This window comes from Salvelinus namaycush, chromosome 29 (assembly GCF_016432855.1).
Source record: "Salvelinus namaycush isolate Seneca chromosome 29, SaNama_1.0, whole genome shotgun sequence".
NCBI lineage: Eukaryota > Metazoa > Chordata > Actinopteri > Salmoniformes > Salmonidae > Salvelinus > Salvelinus namaycush.
The window spans coordinates 28,262,718-28,285,617 of record NC_052335.1 but is presented as its reverse complement, the minus strand read 5'-3'; the positions used below and the strand labels follow the sequence as shown (position 1 = coordinate 28,285,617).

Genomic DNA, 22,900 nt, shown 5'->3' with positions numbered 1-22,900 from the left:
AAGGTAGCCTAAGAATGAATGAAAATGAATAATTTAGGCTATATCATTATTATTTTAAGGCTATAGCCTGCCATTTAAGAAATCAATTGTGAAGCATTTGTGACACACTACAGGCTGGCAGGAGCACTCAGCATTTCAACAACACATCAACAACAGCACTTCAAAAACATGCCTATAAATTTTGCATTCAGGCGGTATAAAATTATGTAAAAAATAATAATTACTTAGAATTAAATAATAATGAAATGAAAAAATGCCTTAATAGGCTATACAGTGCCTTTGAATTCACTTTTTTTCTTTGGTTTGACGATCATGCGGTGAGCTACAGTATGAATGCCTAGTTTGTTAATTTAGCCTAGCAGATGCTTTTATATCCCCATACCTAATTACTGTCAACACAAATCTATTTTGTAACAACAATGTCATGAAATTTTTTTTTTTTTAAATGTGAACGTTGCACGTGCCTATAGGTCTACCTGATGATATGTGGCTGCTGTGTTAAACAACGAATGGCTTGTCTCGACTTCATTGATGATCAGATACTTCGGTTGTAATTGGTTCTGTTGAGCTCAACTTTTACAGTTGATAGACAACTTTATCGCTATTCCAAAATATGACTATCCTCCTAATAGCTTGTATAGAAATCAAAATATCTCTGGTGCTGCAACATGCGCTCATTTGTTGTAATGCTCTGTTGTGGTATTAAAAAAGATTCTGCTTGTCTTCAGTCACGTAAAATGATGTAGAATTGCATGAAATGCATTAATAAAAGCAATTTTTTTCTCGGACTGCAAAGATTATATATTCATGCAGTGCTTATCCACGGTGGTCTGCGAATCCACAGCCTTCTGGCTACTTTGCCATGTAATGCTTACAAAACGAAGAACAATTTCTAAAACTGCATATCTAAGGCTCTGGTCTCCTACGAGTGAGGGTAAATGGTAGGCATGTTCTCTGCTATCCACTATGTTTTAATTATCATTTTAGGTATAGGGGAGGGTCACTTATTTTCTTTTCAAGCATTCAGGGAAGGTTGGGTAAAAATATATTTTACTGAAGAGCTGGCCATCCATTTTAATTTCAGATAGGTCCGATTTTCTCCAGGTATCCCTCATTATAAATAACGTACAGTCCATAATGTTGCAATTGTGGTAAAAAAATCCCTTGTTGATATTAACCAGATGGGCAAACCTAGATAACTAGCTAGAAAGATGACTGGGAAACCATTAATTCACTCTCCATAATTGCATACAGCCCATAGATTTAAAAAAAATGCTAGCTGGCTAACGTTAGTTAAATGGTTAGCATGATTCGCTAGTTAGCATCAAATCAAGCTTTACTTATACAGCACATTTCAGGCATTGAATGCAATGCAATGTGCTTCACAGGAAAAAAAAATATAAAAACAATTATAATTCAAATGGAAATATTTACTATACAACATTGTAATGAATACTCCGGGAGAAAAAGGTGTAGATTCACGCACAGAGTGCAGCAGGTGTTTATTTCGCAGAAGGCAGGAATCGTGGTCACAGGCAGGCAATGGTCATACACAGGTAGGCAAACAGGCAGGTGAATCAAAACTAGGACTGAAGGCTAACTGGTTCTCACAAACGAGCTAGGAAAAGGATTATTAGAGTCAAAACGAACAATACCTCACAAAGGCACAAACAGAATGAACTGAACTAAATAAGGAGCTGATGAGACCAGGTGAGTAACTAACACAGGTGAAATCAATGAACAAAAATGAAAGACAGGGCTACGTTCAAGAACACAAAGAAACAGGGCTACGTTCAAGAACACAAAGAAACAGAACACAAGATTGACTAAGAAAATAAATACAGAACCTTACAAACATAAGAGGATAAAGAAACTAAAGAATTACAATAAAAACTGAATGAGTAAAAAGCAAAGCTAAAAGGTGTGTTTTAAGATCCAGTGTTGCCCCCTCAGGTTCTCTGGCAGGGTATTCCAGTGTTGCCCCCTCAGGTTCTCTGGCAGGGTATTCCAGTGTTGCCCCCTCAGGTTCTCTGGCAGGGTATTCCAGTGTTGCCCCCTCAGGTTCTCTGGCAGGGTATTCCAGAGGCTACCCCCTCAGGTTCTCTGGCAGGGTATTCCAGTGTTGCCCCCTCAGGTTTTCTGGCAGGGTATTCCAGAGGTTGCCCCCTCTGGTTCTCTGGCTGGGTATTCCAGTGTTGCCCCCTCAGGTTCTCTGGCAGGGTATTCCAGTGTTGCCCCCCTCAGGTTCTCTGGCAGGGTATTCCAGTGTTGCCCCCTCAGGTTCTCTGGCAGGGTATTCCAGAGGCTGCCCCCTCAGGTTCTCTGGCAGGGTATTCCAGAGGCTGTTCCCTTAGGTTCTCTGGCAGGGTATTCCAGAGGCTGCCTCTCCATGCCTCTAGTAACTGTAAGCTGTTGTGCTACCTAGGTAAAGACACTGCATTGACTCTCGGCAGTCAGCTCAGGCAGCTGCTTCGTGGAAATAAATCCATTGTGATTTAATTATAATGTTACTAGCTACAGTGGCCAGACTTGGAGGAAGTATTTCGTGTTTTGTGCGTTGTGTCTGTGCACTTAGCTAGCTACCATTATTGTTGGAGCTTGGGGCTTATTAAGATTTTCGCCATACCCTGTAATTACACCTGCAACCCTGTACATGTGACTATTAAACTTCTAATCTAATCTAATCATGATCCTATACATTGCATATGAAGTGTGACTGGCTCATTTAGCAAGCTGCAAAGGGGTGGATTATGTCACCGTGAAAAAAACTATTTTTTTTCTACTTTCAGCTACACTTGTGCTCTCTGATTGTCTCAGGGTAGAAATGGCTCTCTACCGATGGCATACCGTTTGACCATGAAGAAACGGAAGAGAATGTCACCAGTCAAACGCCACCGGCGGGTGGTCCATATAGCACACCGGAACAAACGAAGAACGGTGCAGTGTGCATGTTCCTGGCAACTTCAGCTTGCATTAGTTAATGAAAGCACTGGCCAAACCACAGGACACGGCCAGGCCTACCTGAGCCACAGAGCTCTCCTCCTCCATTTTGAACAATCGAGGTTTTGCAGGGTGGAGTGATTTTCTTCTACGCAGAATACACATTTATTTAATGATTATTGTAAAGTACACTGGAGTTGAGTGTGATATCTGCAAGAAGGGATGGCTATGTGATGTGAATGGGTTTTGAAAAGTTCAAGAGCGTTGGGCCAGTAACTGAAAAGTCACTGGTTTGAATCCCTGAGCTGACTAGGTGAAACATCTGTCGATATGCCCTTGAGCAAGGCACTTAACCTTAATTGCTCCTTAAAGTCGTTCTGAATAAGAACATCTGACTAAAATGTAAATGTAAAAATCAAGTGAATGCAAATTTTATCTTTTGCTAGTCTTTTTTCTTCATCTTTATATTCAATACTGTATACCTTGGGATACTCCCAGACACGTCTTGATCCCCGACAACACAGAAAAAGTTTTAAAATGTTAAAGGGGCAATTTGGTATTCAAACAACAACAAAGTGGTCACACCACCATTCCACTGAGGGATGGAAATGGATGTACCAATCCCAGATTGCCCTTTAAACTACAAATGTGTTGTAAAAATGCAGCAGAAAATCAGCTGATACATAACATTATGGCGATGTCAATGACATGCTGTGGTGGGAGAAGCAGGTCAATCCCACCTCATAATACTTGCATCAACAACTTGGGAGGCTCTCTTTTGTTTTCGTGGTCTGTCTTCTTAAAAATCCTGCTGAGTTGTTTCACAGAAGGACCTGTGCATCCCAAATGGCACCCTAATCATGATGTAGTGTACTACTTTTTACTTGGGCCCATAGGGCTCTGGTCAAAAGTAGTGTACTATATAGGGAACAGGGTGCCATTTGGGATGCAGCCACCACCAGTTACTGTACTATTCAGCTAGGTGCCGACTGGCCACCTGGGTATGATTTGGTATGCAGTGTTTTCTCCTGCTCCTGTCTGGCTGTTGTTGGTTAAATTAAATATTGAAATGCTTGTTGTATAATTCTGCCTAGGGTCACTGATTCTCCCTGGTCCTGAGACATCAGCTCACCAACAACTGGTCCTAGGCTGCATCCAATGGTACCCTATTCCCTATGTAGTGCATTACTTTTAACCAGACCCCTATGTGTCCTGGTAAAAAGCAGTGCACTACATAGGGAATAAGGTGCTTGGGACCTAGATTTCCTCTCCAATCTTGGCAAGAAGGCTGCCCATAATTAATACACAAGAGCAGTTTTGTTACACTAACTGGAGTGTTTTTTTGTAATCATTAATATTTCATTTTTCAGTCCGTTTTTGGGGGGGTAGTACAGTAGACAAGTAGCCCGGTCCCAGATCTGTTTGTGCTGTGTAGACAACTCTTTCGGCCATTGGCTATACAGCACATAGTACAAACAGATCTGGGACCAGGCTAGAGTTGGCTATAGAGCACAGACGGTTCTGTACCGAGTTTGATAAATGCTGCTCTAGGGCTGTGAGTGAAGCCATGTCCTCATAATAAGCTATTTGGCACCATCTAGTGGATTATAGCCTTTACATCTTCAGTACAGAAATGCATCCAACTCCTGCAGCAGTGGAGGCTGTGGGAGGAGCTATAGGAGGACAGCCTCATTGTAATGGCTGGAATGGAATTGATGGAACGGAGTCAAATACGTGGTTTCCATATTTTTTATGAGTTTGATACCGTTCAATTATTCCATTCCAGCCATTACAATGAGCCCATCCTCCTACAGCTCCTCCCATCAGCCTCCACTGCCCTGCAGTACTTCCGTACTCTAAAATAGTGACTCACAAATAGTGACTCACATGTACATGACATCCATATGGTGACAGTAACTTAACAAACATAATGTACACTCAATAAAGCTGTCATCAGCCCTTCAATTAATAGGGTTTCAGGTGACAGAAAAACATTGTATAGATGTCTTTAAAAACATTTATAAGCCTTCCCTCTATATCAGGTGTAATATTTCAGAGGCTGCCATTGATGTTGCTTTAGGTTTCAGTTTCTGATGTGTCTCTGACACTCATGCCCTATGGACTGTTCTCTGGGAAATTCACCCAGCATCAGGCAGGGCTGTGTCCCAAATGACACCATATTCCCTGTATTGTGCAGTACTTTTGACCAGAGCATAGGGACTAGGGAGCCATTTGGAACGCATCCAGGTAGAGTGAATCCAAAGACAACGCCAACCACCAATCATTATCTGCCTGGCAGCATTATAAGACACACACACACACACACACACACACACACACACACACACACACACACACACACACACACACACACACACACACACACACACACACACACACACACACACACACACACACACACACACACACACACACACTGAACAGGACTCTCTAGCTTTGGTGTGATTTATTTGATGCTCCTGATGGATCTGTTAGCCTCTGGTGATGGGAGTGCAGGGGAATCAATGCAATGTACTTTAGGAAGACAGGAAAGGGAAGGATAGTAGTCCAACACATGATTCAAAACACTGGCCATGTCTGTGAACATTGTGACCTCTATGTAGACAGATATTTACCAAAGGTAAGCTACTGTAAAAATATGAAGGACTTATTAAAGACATTGGAGAAAGTATGTGAGCTGCTGCTGGTGACACTATTTGCCAAAAAGTAACAGTACAATTTAGCTGAGGAAAGACAAAGTAGCTCGTTTGATGTCCTTTGACCTTTGACAGAGGCACGAGGGCTATGAAAACATGTATCGGGAAAAAAAGGTTGCAAGGTTTATGTTTTTGAGGTTCATGTTTTTACTTTCCTGTTCATATCTCCTAGCTCTCAACTAGTCCTAGCACTTCTTTCAATTACAAAAGTAGAAACAGAGTGTTTGCCGTAGCCTACATCCTCACTTCAGTTGTTGTGAAGAGGAAATTCAGCAGGTCTTGGAGGAAAGTCAGAAGTTGAAAAAAATGCTTCTTTATTGTTATTTGATTCGATTTATTTCATTCAAGGCGGAATAATGCAGAATGCAGTAACATTTAAACAATACTTTAAAACTAAATTGTTTTAAGTAAAAACAATGAATTTCGCCGCTTTGCAGGTTTAGCAGTTAGAGATGGAGGCTTTTATATTATAGCGACCTTAACCCAACACCTAGCGACCTCATCAAGGGGTTCAGACCTCTTGGTGTAATGGTTAAAGTGTTGCCCTGACAAACGCTGGAACTGGTTTTGAGTCCTGGTCAGAGCTACCCCTTTTGCTACATTGGTGTGGGATGGGCTAGAGAGGTGTGTACACGCAAGGGACTTGGTGGAGAGAACCGTGGGGACATGCTCTCCTAAAGGAAGGGGGAAATGTAATGACTTTAACACAACACCTTGCAACCTCATCAAGAGGTTTGGACCTCTTGGTGTAACGGTTCAGGTGTTGGCTTAACAGTTGATGGTCCAAGGTTCAAATCCTGAGCCAGTTGCTGGTCCCAGGTTCAAATCCTGGTCGGGGCAACTACCCACCTGAATTCACTAATATATTTCCTAATGTTCAGGGACCAATGGCAATACAAAACAACAGGTGATGTTAATGAGGTACAAAAATCTCACAAATTGTTTTTAGAGGTAAACTGATCAATAGATTGTGGGTACATCGTGTTGTACTTTTCAATGGAAGGAGGTAATTTAGAAAAAATATATATAACATCCTCCTTCATTTCTCTATCTGTAAAACTCAACCCTGGCGAAGGCTAAGGGCCAAAACACGTTTACTCTTAACAATTAAGAAGCAGTTTAATCAATGATTGCTAATATTCAGTGAGTCTTGTTGTATTGTCTTGCATATCCTACTGGTAAAAAATGTTTTACAGATTTTAAGGCTGATTTCTCCTATAAATACACATTATTCCATAATACGACTCAATCCAAACAGCAGGTGGCAGTACTGTTACATTAATTGTTTTATGCTTGTGTTTTTCCTTCCCAAACACTGAAAGGGATTACCTCATAATCAGGGAAAACCCTGTTCATGACGCCTTGTGCTCGACAGAGGGCTCTTCGCGGTGCCACATATCTCAGAATACAGCAATTTCCCCTCCTGAGCTTTTCGGCTCTATAACGCATACAAATGACATCTTTTCACCGAACAGTTGATTTTGATAAGCGCACCAACTACTAGAGCTGTCTATTATACTTTTTAAGAAGAGAGTGACATAAATGTTGATGTCCACTGACAGCAAGGCTGTTGTCAATAATACTTGAGCCAAACTGCAACGACTAGAAAAGGTCGTTTGAAAGGATAGTCTGGATGGAAAACAAGGCTCCTGTTCTTCCTCAAGAAAACTGACAAGCAATAGTCTGAATTCAAGGTAAACCTGGATACATAACATCATATTGTTACAATGTAAATGTTACAGATTAGCTGTGCATGTTGTTTGGACGCAGCTGTTACGTGTTGTTACAATGTAACAACACATATCGAGGCAGTCTGTGCTCTGCTTGCGTCAACGGAATGTTAATTTTGTTTTGTTTATGATGTGCTTTGCGTGTGTGGTGTGCTATTTGTATTTGTTTATGTTTATATAGGATTTTTATATTCCATAAGGGATGTAAGCTATATCTGTCATGGAATGGTTTGTGAAGTAGGAAATTGAACTACACTACAGTGATGTCTGTGGAGGTAGGCTGCACATACACTTAACAATTCCCAGCATGGCTCTTATCCGATTCAGTAGATCAGGGGTATTTCCTTGCACAGGGACCCCTCCCAGGCAAACAGGTGACCAGGGACCCGTGCCAGGCAAAGCCGCGACCAGGGACCCCATCAATGATAATGGCAAGGAGAAATAATCAACATTTTAAAATATATAGATATGGTAAATAGTTTTTAATTATTTTGACATCCTGACATTATAATTGGAAGAGGAAGTATAAACTATAACATAGCCTAGTAGCTAGAAAGATACACTACACGAACAAAAGTATGTGGACACCTGCTCGTCGAACATCTCATTCCAAAATCATGGGCATTAATATGGAGTTGATATAACAGCCTCCACTTCTCTGGGAAGGCTTTCCACTAGATGTTGGAACATTGCTGCTATAACAGCCTCCACTTCTCTGGGAAGGCTTTCCACTAGATGTTGGAACATTGCTGCTATAACAGCCTCCACTTCTCTGGGAAGGCTTTTCACTAGATGTTGGAACATTGCTGCTATACAGCCTCCACTTCTCTGGGAAGGCTTTCCACTAGATGTTGGAACATTGCTGCTATAACAGCCTCCACTTCTCTTGGAAGGCTTTCCACTAGATGTTGGAACATTGCTGCTATAACAGCCTCCACTTCTCTGGGAAGGCTTTCCACTAGATGTTGGAACATTGCTGCTATAACAGCCTCCACTTCTCTGGGAAGGCTTTCCACTAGATGTTGGAACATTGCTGCTATAACAGCCTCCACTTCTCTGGGAAGGCTTTCCACTAGATGTTGGAACATTGCTGCGGGGACTTGCGTCCATTCAGCCACAAGAGCGTCAGTGAGGTCGGCACTGATGTTGGGCGATTAGGCCTGGCTTGCAGTCGGCGTTCCAATTCATCCCAAAGGTGTTCGATGGGGTTAAGGTCAGGGCTCTGTGCAGGCTAGTCAAGTTCTCCCACACCAATCTCGACACACCATTCTGTATGGACCTCGCTTTGTGCACGTGGGCATTGTCATGCTGAAACAGGAAAGGGCCTTCACCAAACTGTTGCCACAAAGTTGGAAGCACGGAATCGTCTAGAATGTCATTGTATGCTGTAGCGTTAAGATTTCCCTTCACTGGAACTAAGAGGCCTAGCACCAACCATGAAAACCAGCCCCAGACCATTATTCCTCCTTCACCAACTTGGCAGTTGGCACTATGCACTCGGGCAGGTAGCGTTCTCCTGGCAGCCAAACCCAGATTTGTCCGTAGGACTGCCAGATCGTGAAGCGTGATTCCACTGCTCCAGAGTCCAATGGCGGCGAGCTTTACACCACTCCAGCCAACACTTGGCATTGCACATGGTGATCTTAGGCTTCTGTACAGCTGCTCGGCCATGGAAACCCATTTCATGAAGCTCCCAACAAACAGTTATTGTCCTGATGTTGCTTCCAGTGGCAGTTTCAAACTCGATAGTGAGTGTTGCAACTGAGGATAGACGATTTTTACACGCTTCAGCACTTGGCGGTTCCGTTCTGTGAGCTTGTGTTCCTACCACTTCACGGCTGAGATGTTGTTGCTCCTAAATGTTTCCACTTCACAATAACAGCACTTACAGTTGACTAGGGCAGCTCTAGCAGAGCAGAAATTTGACAAACTGACTTGTTGGAAAGGTGGCATCCTATAACAGTGCCACGTTGAAAGTCATTGAGCTCTTCAGTAAGGCCATTCTGCTGCCAATGTGTCTATGGAGATTGCATGGCTGTGTGCTCAATTTTATACACCTGTCAAAATGTGTTTATTCCGTTGTTGCTGGCGATATTCATAAAAACATTGAACAAATAAATAAATGATCACTTTAAAATATTGTGGAACCCCTGCAGTACCTTGACCCCCGGTTGAATACCCCTGCAGTGGATACTTTTTTGGGGGACTCATAGGACACCACCTCCATGGCAGCACAGTGAACCCACCTATTTAAATGTGTCAAACTGTTCTTGAACAACACCCTTGTTTTCTTCAATAATCAATGTTCTCTTTGCCCTCTTTTTTTGTTACATACTCTTTGTTTATCATAATATCAGTCAGCAATTGAAGATCAGGCCAAATTAGGGTATTTTCATGTTGTTGTGAATATGAATTGGCAAGCCTAATGAGCCTATGTAGGATAATGTCAACCAAATAATTCTGCTGACGTACAGTAGTGGGCATTGCTTGTATAACCCTCTGCAGGAGGTGATTCATGTTTTGTAAATGTACAGGCTTAGTGCCGTGGGCTTTGGCTTGTTCTGGCCTTATATGATGAGAACCAGTCTGAAAGAAAGTAAGGATGTGTCCCAAATATCACTCTATTCTACATACTCTACATAGTAGTGTACTACTTTTGAACAGAGCCCTATGGGCCCTAGTCAACAGTAGTGCACTGCACTATAGTGAATAGGGTGCCATTTGGGAGCTACCTTCCTGGAGGTTTTCGCTCCAATCCCAGCTGTAACTAACCTGACTCAGCTTATCAACCAGCTAATTATTAGATTTAGGTACATTAGATTTGGGTTGGAGCGAAAACCTACAGGATGGAAGCTCTTTGGGAAAAGGGTTGGAGAGCCCTGGGTTAGAACATGATGATTATGGTGTTTTCCCTATAGCTATTTGTCATTCTTACCAGTCCAGTCACTCACAACCAGTTGATCTTTACAAGAGGAGAAGATACATTCCTCAAATCAGCCTCATTGTGGGTAACAGAGTGAGCCACACTTAATTGAACACTTAGGAAGTTTGAGTTAAAATAGTGCACTATTTAGGGAATAAGGTGCCATTTAGGACGCACATCGTGATTGTCATTATATCGTTACATCATGTCCCACCAGCCAGTGAGGTAACACAGCCCCTTACATTGTATGGCCGAGTGGGCACACATAGCAGAGCTTCTGAGTTAGAAGGCTACTTTAGCCTCCACTGTGATCAGACAGGCCTAGTAGCTGCTTGACAGGCCTAGTAGTCTGCAGACACAGAAAAGCCTCTTGACCCACCAGCCTAGTCTGACTGAAGGCATACTGAAGGTACAGCTGTCCAGCCAAGTCTTTGATATAGGATTGTTACTTCAGTAGCAGCAATGACCCAAATATTGTAACAGTTTAAAATATATATATTATGTCTCTCTTTGATGCACAGTATTTAGATCCTGAATTGTCTGAAAACACTCCATGATACCTATAAAGCAAGCAGATCCATTTGTACCTCATGTTCACCTTACCTATCCACAGCTCCCATTGGGTTTGAACATACAACTACTGTGTGCCCCCTCTCTCTGAATCCCTCTAACAACCACCACACAGGTCCAGAACCGAGCTCTGGTCCAGGCCGTTATGTGCGGCTTGCTGGCGCTGAAGGCGCTTCTACACCTGCATTGCTTGCTGTTTGGAGTTTTAGGCTGGGTTTCTGTAAAGGCACTTTGAGATAATAGCTGATGTAAGAAGGGCTATATAAATTGATTTGATTTGATTTAGTGCCCTGGACCAGAGCTATGGAGAACCATTCTGGGTTGAGAGTGAAGGAGAGGGCAAGGTGCAGCTGGATTAGTGTAAACGGAGCTGAAGAATGTTTCTTTCATGAGTAGTGAGACGGACCTGTAGGCCAGGCCAGGGTTCCAGTGCTGAATCCAGAACACTATGTGCCTGCCAGGCAGCTGGCTCCCAGTCTTCCTGCCCACAGCATAGCCACACATTACACTCTACCCAGGCCAAGCTAGCCACAGCCACACACAGAGAGGTATGTCTGTCTGCAGACAGCAGCAACCTGCTCTCTCTGCCCAGTGCACTGCCCTCTCAGGACAGACCCGTAGATAAATAGCCCAGAGCTGGCAGGAGACCGCTCATTCAGTAGAAAGCCATACGGTTGGTGTGGTTAGATGGACAGCACTGTTAGCTTTTGATGTGGTGCATTCATATGAATGGTTTAGGAACTAATCTCTCGTGACATTAACATTATTTGGTTCTGGGTGCCAAAATTAGAACGGGTTCTTCTAGCTCCTATCTCTGTTAGTTATCTGAATTCTGCATCTGAGATCAGAAGTGACAGTTCTTACTAGGACTGGGTCAACTCCATAGCTGTGATGGGACTTCAAGGGTAAGTCTTCATAAGGATTTCTGTCTGATCAATGTATGATCAGTTCAGAAGCATTGATTGTATGTGTGGTGATGGTGAATGCTGATATATGTGGTAATCCAGGAAATGTTAAGAGATTTAATTTGTGTTCTGTTCTGCTTTTACTCTGTTGTTCTGTTAGTGAACCTTGTGTCCTCTGGTAGACTGGAAGTCATTTCAGTCGCATGTCATGCCTGCAGGTGGAATGTGATGGGCTTAGTCCCTAATTTGTATTTGTTAAAAGTAGTGCACTTTGTAGGGAATAGTGTGCCATTTGGAACATAACCATGGTGTCATACTTTACAAGTAAATATGGTAAGTGTTCGCAAAGTAAGTCCTCTAAGCATCTTAAAGATGTCTGTGTGACTGTGAAGAAATCCAGCGTAAAGCGAGAAATCCACACGAGCTGTTGAATTTGTGATTCATGTCAAGTTCAGCTCATTTGCACCTAGCAAACTTTTGTCTGACAGTAGGCTACATTTATATGCACTGATAGCAAAGGCTTAGCTCACTGTTCAATCTGCATTCAGTGATGAAATAGACTAAACCATTCTCCATGTAAAGGTAGTGAAAACATTGCATCCCTTTATAGTCAGATTGTTTAAAAACCTTTGTTTGGCCATAAAGCACTATGTGTCATCATTATCCAATGGTCATAAAAGGGATTTAGTTGAAATATACATTTTCATTCCATGGTGTGTGGCCTCTTCCATCTCTAGCAGTAACCAGACAGGAAGACTTTGAGTCACCTGCTTGCTTCACCATAACAAACACCACTACAGTACATAGCCTATATTCTTCAGATTTGATTAGGCACTTTGAGAAATGAAACATTATATCAGAAAACACAAATTGTTTGGGATTGTGAGTGATCACTAATCCCCCTTGATCCCCAACCAAGCATTCATCTAATCTGGTGATCACTAATCCCCCTTGATCCCCAACCAAGCATTCATCTAATCTGGTGATCACTAATCCCCCTTGATCCCCAACCAAGCATTCATCTAATCTGGTGATCACTAATCCCCCCTTGATCCCCAACCAAGCATTCATCTAATCTGGTGATCACTAATCCCCCCTTGATCCCCAACCAAGCATTCATCTACTCTGGTGATCACTAATCCCTCCTTGATCCCCAACCAAGTATTCATCTAATCTGGTGATCACTAATCCCCCCTTGATCCCCAACCAAGCATTCATCTAATCTGGTAAGTGTTTGTGTCTAGCTAGCTAAGTGGATCATGTCATTCACATGAAATGACATTCCGTCTGATAGAGGCTCATCACTAATGTTGCAGTAGTATATGAAGTATCTATTGATCATAGACATGCATGTATTCATGTATATACTGTACATGCATATGTTTGTGTTTACTGTATAGACTAATGCTACACCATTGTTATTGATTCCTGAAAGGGGTATGCTGTATAGGGTTATATTAAGGCATTTCCCTATCCCCTTCCTATCCCCACTTCCAATCTCTAAATACTGTGAATTTAAGTGAACTTGTTTTTCAGCTCTCCTAGTAGCCTCACCATTGCATGTCCCCCCCCCCCCCCCCCCCCCTCACTCTTTCGCTTACTTGCTATTCCATGTTCTCAGCCTTCCTCAGTCCTCAGCATGCCTATATCCTGCCTATGTGAATGGGGCCTTTAGGATTCAGCAGGCAGGGTGCCAGTTGTGTCTCGTGCCAACAACAGGAAACGCTGCGGTTTCCTCAGGCTGCTGTCACTTCCTTTCCTTGGCTCCCGGGTCCAGGACTCAGTAGAAGGCTACGGTAGCGTTCCAAATTGCATCCTATTCATTATTTAGTGCATAACTTTTGGCAATATGGTTCTAGTCAAAAGTAGTGCACTATATAGGGAATAGGGTGCCATTTGGGATTCAGACAATGTTTGGGGCTGGGCTATAATCTTGGAAAGGATAGAATAGGAATGAATCCCTTTCTAATGTTATCACTTCATTGTTAACAGTACTGGAGGAGAATACATTTTAGATGAGCAGAGCATGTTTGTTTAGAAATATAGGCTGAGCACTGAGCACAAAGGGAGGAACAGTCATATTTCCTCTTGTGAACTGAACACATTTTCTGTGTGTCCATAGAATGGCACCCTATTCCTTATATAGTGTACTACTTTGACCAGACACCTATTGGTATTGGTCAAAAGTAGTGCACTATATAGGGAATAGGGTGCCATTTAGGACTTAACCCTATAACACTGCCTCTCCTCTCGCCCTGGGGCCAGCCTGTCACTCACTACTAACTCACTGGCTCACGTCCATGTATTACAAACACATACTGTACTGTGTTTCTTAACTGTACCTCTCCCTTTTCCCTCCACTCCCTTTCTCGTTTCCTCTAGTATTGTGTTCTCAATTTAATGTTTCAGCTTGCTCTCTCCTCCCTCTCTATTTTCCCCTCTCCCTGGCATGCAGTACAGTAGTAGTGTGTATTGTACCAAGGCCGAGCAGGTGGAGCAGCGCTATTCCTGGTGTAGGGAGGGCAGGTGATGTAATCAATGCAGAACTCTCTCGCGCGCTCTTTTTTTCTCCGTCTGTCTCTTTCTCTCTCACTCCATCTTTCCCTCTCGCTCGCTCTTTCACTCTCCCCATAAGTCTCTATCTCCCTTGCATTCTCTTTTTGTTTCTCTGTCCCTGTATGTCCCTCTATAATTTTTTCAATTCAAAAGGCTTTATTGGCATGAGAAACATAGTTTATTAGGTACACCACCCTGTTCACAAAAATTATTCGCTCCTACAGACAGTGAGTCACGTGGCCGTGGCTTGCTATATTAAGCAGGCATCGAGGCATTCAGTTACTGTTCGATTGACCGTTAGAATGGGTAAAACAAGTGACCTAAGCGACTGACGTGGTATGATCATCGGTGCCAGGTGCGGCGCTTCCAGTATCTCAGAAGCGGCCTGCCTCCTGGGCTTTTCACGCACGACAGAGTCTACGGTTTACAGAGAATGGTGCAACAAACAAAAAAACATCCAGTCAGCAGCAGTCCTGTGGGCGAAAACAGCTCGTTGATGAGAGAAGTTGAAGGAGAATGGCAAGAAACCTGCAAACTAACAGGCGGGCCACAAACAGGCAAATAACAGTGCATTACAACAGTGGTGTGCAGAACGGCATCTGGGAATGCATAACTCCCCGGTCCTTGTCACGGATGGGCTATTGCAGCAGACAACCACACCGGGTTCCACTCCTATCAGCTTAACACAAGAAGCAGTAGCTCCAGTGGGCACAACAAAAGGGAAGACCACACATTACTTAAATGTAAAAAGGAATACATTTAAACTAAATAATAAATACAAAAATGTTGTATGGTGAGAACAGACCAAAAAAACAAAAGGTGGTGGAAGCCATGCATGCACATCCACCCAGACCAGAGACAACACGGTTCATGAAGTGCTGGAATGTTGCAGGTGTATTATGCAAACCAAAGTTCTGTTCAGACACTTGCGCACCACCGTGAAAGGACCAGTGAAATTAGTCTGAAAAGGAGAACCTACAATAGGTAACAGCTAAAACCTGGTCACCAGGGCTAAATTGTCTATGTTCAGACCGACAGTCATAAATATTCTTCATCTTTACTTGTGCACTTTCCAGTTTCTCTTTTTCCATTTCACTAGCAGAGGGCAGTCTATTACGAAAACCATTGACATAATCAAGCACATTTAGTGGTGGCTCTATTGTTCCGCAGCTGTCCTGAAACACAGCCAGAGGGCCACGCGCCGCATGTCCAAAAACCAAATCATTTGGATTAAATCGTGTACTCTCCTGACAACCTCTGGCAAACAGTTTCTTCAAATAGGGGACATCCTGCTGTTCCTTCAACAAGTCATCACAAGAAACAGATGGAGATGTTCAGGCAAAGGCGAGTCAAATGGTTCTGTAACAGACAGAATTATGTTCAGTTACTGACACCTCACGGCTCATGACACGTGTCACTGCACACGCTGGATAGATAACTGGATAGATAAGCTGGATAGACTATCTGGAGAGTTCTTACTCCTCACTAGCAGGGAGAACAGGGATTTGACTCCTCAGGAGCAAGGAGAACAGGGGTTTGACTCCTCAGGAGCAGGGAGAACAGGGGTCTGACTCCTCAGGAGCAGGGAGAACGGGGGTTTGACTCCTCAGGAGCAGGGAGAACGGGGGTCTGACTCCTCAGGAGCAGGGAGAACAGGGGTTTGACTCCTCAGGAGCAGGGAGAACGGGGGTCTGACTCCTCAGGAGCAGGGAGAACGGGGGTCTGGCTCCTCAGGAGCAGGGAGAACGGGGGTTTGACTCCTCAGGAGCAGGGAGAACAGGGGTTTGACTCCTCAGGAGCAGGGAGAATGGGGGTCTGACTCCTCAGGAGCAGGGAGAACGGGGGTTTGACTCCTCAGTAGCAGGGAGAACAGGGGTCTGACTCCTCAGGAGCAGGGAGAACGGGGGTCTGACTCCTCAGGAGCAGGGAGAACAGGGGTTTGACTCCTCAGGAGCAGTGAGAACAGGGGTCTGACTCCTCAGGAGCAGTGAGAACAGGGGTCTGACTCCTCAGTAGCAGGGAGAACGGGGGTTTGACTCCTCAGGAGCAGGGAGAACGGGGGTCTGACTCCTCAGTAGCAGGGAGAACGGGGGTCTGACTCCTCAGGAGCTGGGAGAACGGGGGTTTGACTCCTCAGGAGCAGGGAGAACAGGGGTCTGACTCCTCAGGAACAGGGAGAACGGGGGTCTGACTCCTCAGGAGCAGGGATAACAGGGGTTTGACTCCTCAGGAGCAGTGAGAACAGGGGTCTGACTCCTCAGGAGCAGTGAGAACAGGGGTCTGACTCCTCAGTAGCAGGGAGAACGGGGGTTTGACTCCTCAGGAGCAGGGAGAACAGGGGTCTGACTCCTCAGTAGCAGGGAGAACAGGGGTTTGACTCCTCAGGAGCAAGGAGAACAGGGGTCTGACTCCTCAGGAGCAAGGAGAACAGGGGTCTGACTCCTCAGTAGCAGGGAGAACGGGGGTCTGACTCCTCAGTAGCAGGGAGAACAGGGGTTTGACTCCTCAGGAGCAAGGAGAACAGGGGTCTGACTCCTCAGTAGCAGGGACAACAGGGGTCTGACTCCTCAGTAGCAGAGACAACAGGGGTCTGACTCCTCAGGAGCAGGGACAACAGGGGTCTGACTCCTCAGGAGCAGGGAGAACAGGGGTTTGCTGTGTAACCACAAGGTGGTGGCACCTCAACCCTGACCTCTACACCAGCTAACTGGTTACCCAGAATGAGACCAATACCCTGAACTGGTAGATGAGGATGCACCAACACAAACCTTTCACAAGATCTGAGTCAAGTTTCAATGTATGCACAGGAAAAACAAACAACCCCATCCCATAAAGGAGTATAGAATCACCTGTATCTGACTCACAAACAAATGATTCCACAGAGCCTGTGTCTCGCAAGATTTCGACTTGCACTTTCTCATCCCATCCTACCAGGAAAATATAACCCTCAGAAATGTATGCAGCATAGTCAGAAGCACTGGCTTTTCCAAAAGGATCTGCATGCTTCTCAAGCTGAGATACAGTACTTGGACTAAGTGATATAGCTAGGCCAGAAAACTGTACTTTTGAGTTGCCACCAGAATTTTTTGCTTTTGCTTTAAGGACAGGACATTCATTTTTGCAGTGTCCCTTACCTTGACAGTAGTTACAAACTCTGTTTAGATCATTTCTACCTTGTACGCCACAATCAACCTTAAAGCATTGATCTGCTCCAAACCTTGAAAACTTTTGGTGAGGGTAGAAGTACTCTAGTACGGGCAGTTTCAGTACGATGACCAGGATCCACAAAAAAAGCTTTTATGAGTCAAGACATACTCATCTGGTAGAACTGCTGCCACACAGAGTTTTCACCTTGTGCTCACTAATATAAGTTGCGACACGATCTGGTACTGAATTGTTAAACTGATCAAGTACCACTAGATCAGACAGTTCCTCAAATGTGTCTACCTCTGAGACAGAGCACCAACGATTAAACTGAGACACTAAATTGCACGCAAATTTTACGTAGGTTTGCTTGACACCTCTCTTCCAATTTGAAACGCTGACTATAAGCCTCAGGGACCAATTCGTAAGCTTTTACCACCTACTTTTTCACCGTTTCATAGACCTGAATCTTCTCAACTTAACGCTGAACAGGCCTCTTGAGCTTCACCAGTTAACACACACTGTAGCAGTAAAGTACGATCTGCATCAGACCAATCTCTAGATTCTGCTACTCGTCAAACAGAGAGAAACATGTTTCTTGGTCCTTTTCATTAAACTTAGGAAGTAAATGCACATTTCTTACATCCTCAGTTGGATAGTTTGTTACTGGCAAAACTGATGACTCTTGTCTAAGTTTACCCTCTCTGATTAGGTCTAGTTTATACTGTTCCATCTGCCATTTTGCCAACTCAGTTTGTTTAATCTGCTATTTTTCTAGTTGCAGCATTAACTCGTTGCTCAAAACTTAAACCAGTGACACCTGGTGACACAACTGGAGTAACAAACTGTGGCTCTCGAACAGTTAGGATTCCTTCCTCAACTAGTTTGGCTTTTAGATTGGCCTTCATAATGTTTTTCAATTGCTTACGATCTAATTCAATATTGTGGTGCTCAGCAATCTGTGCCATCTGCTCTTTAGTGCACTGCTTCAGACAGGCACTCAACTTGTCCACATTACTAGCCATGATAAACTCAACTAAAGTACCAATTAGACTGCGACAAAAACCTGTACATAGTGTACCCTGATAATGTGAAGGACAACCAACACAAAATGGACCCTCCCCAGCCCTAGTCTAACTAATATACCCATCTAACTGACTATTTAACCTCAACCCTAGTCTTCGTGCAGACACTGGCAGGGGGTATTTATGCACTGGTTCCATCAGAAACAGAAAAGGCAACCGTACAGCCAGTGACTGATCTGAATCCAAGGAAGTGCTCCCAAGGCAATTCATCACAAATTGTCTCTACCCGCAGTCTCCACCACACTAGAGAAAACAACATGATTGATCTCCTTTTGAGATCAAGTCACTGAAACCTAAAAAGGGACGACATCCTTACCAAATCAATGTAACATATACCGGCACCTAAAACCCTAATGATTAGGAAATAGGCACAAATGGCTTTGTAGACCAACACAGGGGACAAAAGCTGCTTCCCTTCCAGGATCCACCAAAACAAAAACCCTAAAGTTTAAAACAATCAATGAAAAACACTTAATGTTTTTAAAATGCGTGATACTCCCAAACTTTGGCTTTAACAAAGACTACCAAACAAATAGTACCACATTGCATTCTAAGAACTGCAGCACCACAGCTGAAACCAATTTGGCCCCAATTACTACCCCTACACAGTGCTACCGCCTACCATGCACAAAACATGGAGTCCAAACCAAATGCCAAATAACATACTACCTAAACTACCATATAACCAAAATCTCCAATTGGATGAGCACCCACTGTGTTACAACCTGGCTCATAGTTTGTAACAACAAAGGGAGACAACGCATGACTTAAATGTAAAAAGGAATACGTTTATTAAACTAAATAATAAATACAAAAATGTAACATAAGCTGTGGACATCTGTAGGATCAGTGTTGGTGACAACAGACAAACAACCAAAAGGTGGTAGAAGCCAGCCTGCCAGTCAGGGACAAGAGAGGGTGTTGCCTGATGTGGCCACCCTTTATAGCATGCAGGCCAAGCCTGCCCAGGTGCGCTACATCAGCTGACGATCCTCCCAGCACTGCCCACTGTCCTCTTGCAACAAGCAGACTACCAAACAGATCCCAGAAGACAGAGTGGGAGGGACGTCACAACCTAATAAACAAAAGTTTTAAAAGAATATAGACACTTAAAATGTTATATTATTGGCTATGTACAGTGTTGTAACAATGTACAAATAGTTGAAGTAAGAAAGGGTAATAAATAAACAGGTAAATATAGATTTTATTTACAATGGTGTTTGTGTTCCACTGATTGCCCTTTTCTTGTGTCAACAGGTCAAAAATATTTCTGATGTGGTCTCACACTGTGGTATTTCACCTAATAGATATGGGAGTTTATCAAGATTGGATTTGTTTTCAAATTCGTTGTGGATCTGTGTAATCTGAGGGGAATATGGTCATACATTTGGCAGGAAGTTAAAATGTGCAGCTCAGTTTCCACCTCATTTTGTGGGCATTGGGCACATAGCCTGTCTTCTCTTGAGAGCTTATGGTGGCCTCTCTCAATATCAAGGCTATGCTCACTGAGTCTGTACTATGTACATAGTCAAAGCTTTTCTTGATTTTGGGTCAGTCACAGTGGTCAGGTATTCTGTTTAGGACCAAATAACAATATTTCTCTCTCTCTCTCTATTTTGATGACTCTCTTTCAATGTCTCTCTATCTTTCCTCTTTCTTGCTCTCTCTGGGTTTTTCTATCTCTCTCAGAAGCCAGGTACAAGCTAGAGAGGAACTATTAACTGACTACCTGATCACAGAATTTTATTCTAGTTTGCTAGAATTAACCTGAACTAGTTGTATTATTTTCTTGGTGCTGGACGTCTCACCATTGGCCTTATCAAGTGAAATACCACTGTCTGAGGTTTCTGTTCCCTTTATGTAAGAGCCACTAGAGGAGATGTGTTGTATTACTGTACAAAAGGTTTGAACTTTAGCTGAACTTTTTTCTTGATTGAGGAGAAATGACTCTCTGCAGTGTTTTAGTGATTCACAAGGGGAGAGATCTCACTTGACTGTACTTGGGTTGGTCTCTGAAAAGGCAAAAGAGCATCCGCAAAGTCAATTTGCCCGCAGACTCAAGAGAAGAGATGAGAACACCTTTTATAATTCAAATGATCTCTCATGAATTGCCTCTGGTATTTGTATCTATGTAGCTTACATTGTGCACTTAGTCTGTACTCAGCAATAAGTCAATGGAGTCTTGCTGTAGGCTAGTAAGACTCCACCTTGGACAGCCTCGAGACATAGAGATGGGTATTGGTTGTTTCGCTAGTTGACTTCGGTCCTCTGTAGCTCAGTTGGTAGAGCATGATGCTTGCAACACCAGGATAGTGGGTTTGATTCCAGTGACCAACCTTACGTAAAATGTATGCATGAATGACTGTAAGTCTCTTTGAATAATAGTGTCTGCTAAATGGCATATATTATATATAACTGGACTGTTACTAGGAGACAGAGTTCTCCTCTATTCTTTCCTGGTTATTCCACTGAGTTCTCAGTCTTTCCCTATTCAAGAGGGTTAATGTAGAGCACGTGTCAAACTCAAGGACTGCGGGTGGAAAAGCAACCTCAGTCAACATTGAAATGACTAAAACCAAATCGAAACTGTGTAGAAATTATATTGGACCTACATTTATATACAGTTGTCTCTTCACTCTTTCCATGTTGCTAAGAATCATCGAAGCGAAAGCTGAATTGTCAGGGAGCGTAGAAAATTCCAAAAACAATGGATAGAGGGCTATTTTTTGCTCATTTTGCCAGCGAGGAAATATAACACATTTTCAGTGTGGGCCTCCAGACCTCGGTGAAGAGCGAATGCGGTCCGCAGGCAACATTTGTTTGACACTCCTGATGCAGAGAGAGGGTGCACACACAAAAAATCTTAAATAATTATTTTGTTAGTCTTTACATTTATTGAATTAAATATAGTTCAGCTGTCCCTGACATTTCAGCTGCTGCCTTTCTCAAGGGATGTTGTTGCAAAGGGTTAGAGCGGTAGCTAGCTTGATCATTCTGCCTGGTGTAGGTCAGATGTGTTCATTCTGCCTGGTGTAGGTCAGATGTGTTCATTCTGCCTGGTGTAGGTCAGATGTGTTCATTCTGACTAGTGTAGGTCAGATGTGTTCATTCTGCCTGGTGTAGGTCAGATGTGTTCAATCTGCCTTGGGGAAGATCAGATGTGTTCATTCTGACTGGTGCAGGTCAGATGTGTTCATTCTGACTGGTGTAGGTCAGATGTGTTCATTCTGACTGGTTTAGGTCAGATGTGTTCATTCTGCCTGGTGTAGGTCAGATGTGTTCATTCTGCCTGGTGTAGGTCAGATGTGTTCATTCTGACTGGTGTAGGTCAGATGTGTTCATTCTGCCTGGTGTAGGTCAGATGTGTTCATTCTGACTGGTGTAGATCAGACATGTTCATTCTGCCTGGTGTAGGTCAGATGTGTTCATTCTGACTGGTGTAGGTCAGATGTGTTCATTCTGCCTGGTGTAGGTCAGATGTGTTCATTCTGACTGGTGTAGATCAGACGTGTTCATTCTGCCTGGTGTAGGTCAGATGTGTTCATTCTGACTGGTGTAGGTCAGATGTGTTCATTCTGCCTGGTGTAGGTCAGATGTGTTCATTCTGACTGGTGTAGATCAGACATGTTCATTCTGCCTGGTGTAGGTCAGATGTGTTCATTCTGCCTGGTGTAGATCAGATGAGTTCATTCTGCCTGTTGTAGGTCAGATGTGTTCATTCTGCCTGGTGTAGGTCAGATGTGTTCATTCTGCCTGGTGTAGATCAGATGAGTTCATTCTGCCTGTTGTAGGTCAGACATGTTCATTCTGCCTGGTGTAGGTCAGATGTGTTCATTCTGCCTGGTGTAGGTCAGGCATGTTCATTCTGCCTGGTGTAGGTCAGATGTGTTCATTCTGCCTGGTGTAGATCAGATGAGTTCATTCTCTCTCTCTCAATTCAATTTCAATTCAATTTAAGGGGCTTTATTGGCATGGGAAACATATAAAATCAAATCAAACTTTATTTGCCACATGCGCCAAATACAACAAGTGTAGACTTTACCGTGAAATGCTTACTTACAAGCCCTTACAACAGTGCAGTTCAAGAAGAAGAAAGTATTTACCAAGTAAGCTAAAATAAAAAGTAATAATAAAAAGTAACACAATAAGAATAACAATAATGAGGCTATATACAGGGGGCACCGCTACCGAGTCAGTGTGCAGGGGTACAGGCTAGTTGAGGTAATCTGTACATGTAGGTGGGGGCGATGTGGCTATGCATAGGTAACAAACAAACAGCGAGTAACAGCAGTGTACAGATGGGGGGTTCAATGGAAATTGTCCGGTGGCG

The 22,900-nt window shown here is 43.4% G+C and overlaps 1 protein-coding gene across 1 annotated transcript in view; it reads left to right on the top strand.

Moving 5' to 3' along the window:
- The first annotated feature begins 7,062 nt into the window (after window positions 1–7,062).
- The window catches only part of LOC120024567 (probable E3 ubiquitin-protein ligase RNF144A-A), a 47,220-nt gene continuing 31,382 nt past the window's right edge, over window positions 7,063–22,900 (top strand). The window contains exon 1 of the mRNA XM_038968851.1: window positions 7,063–7,351. The gene's annotated coding sequence lies outside the window, so the exon portion shown is untranslated. The remainder of the gene's footprint in view (window positions 7,352–22,900) is intronic.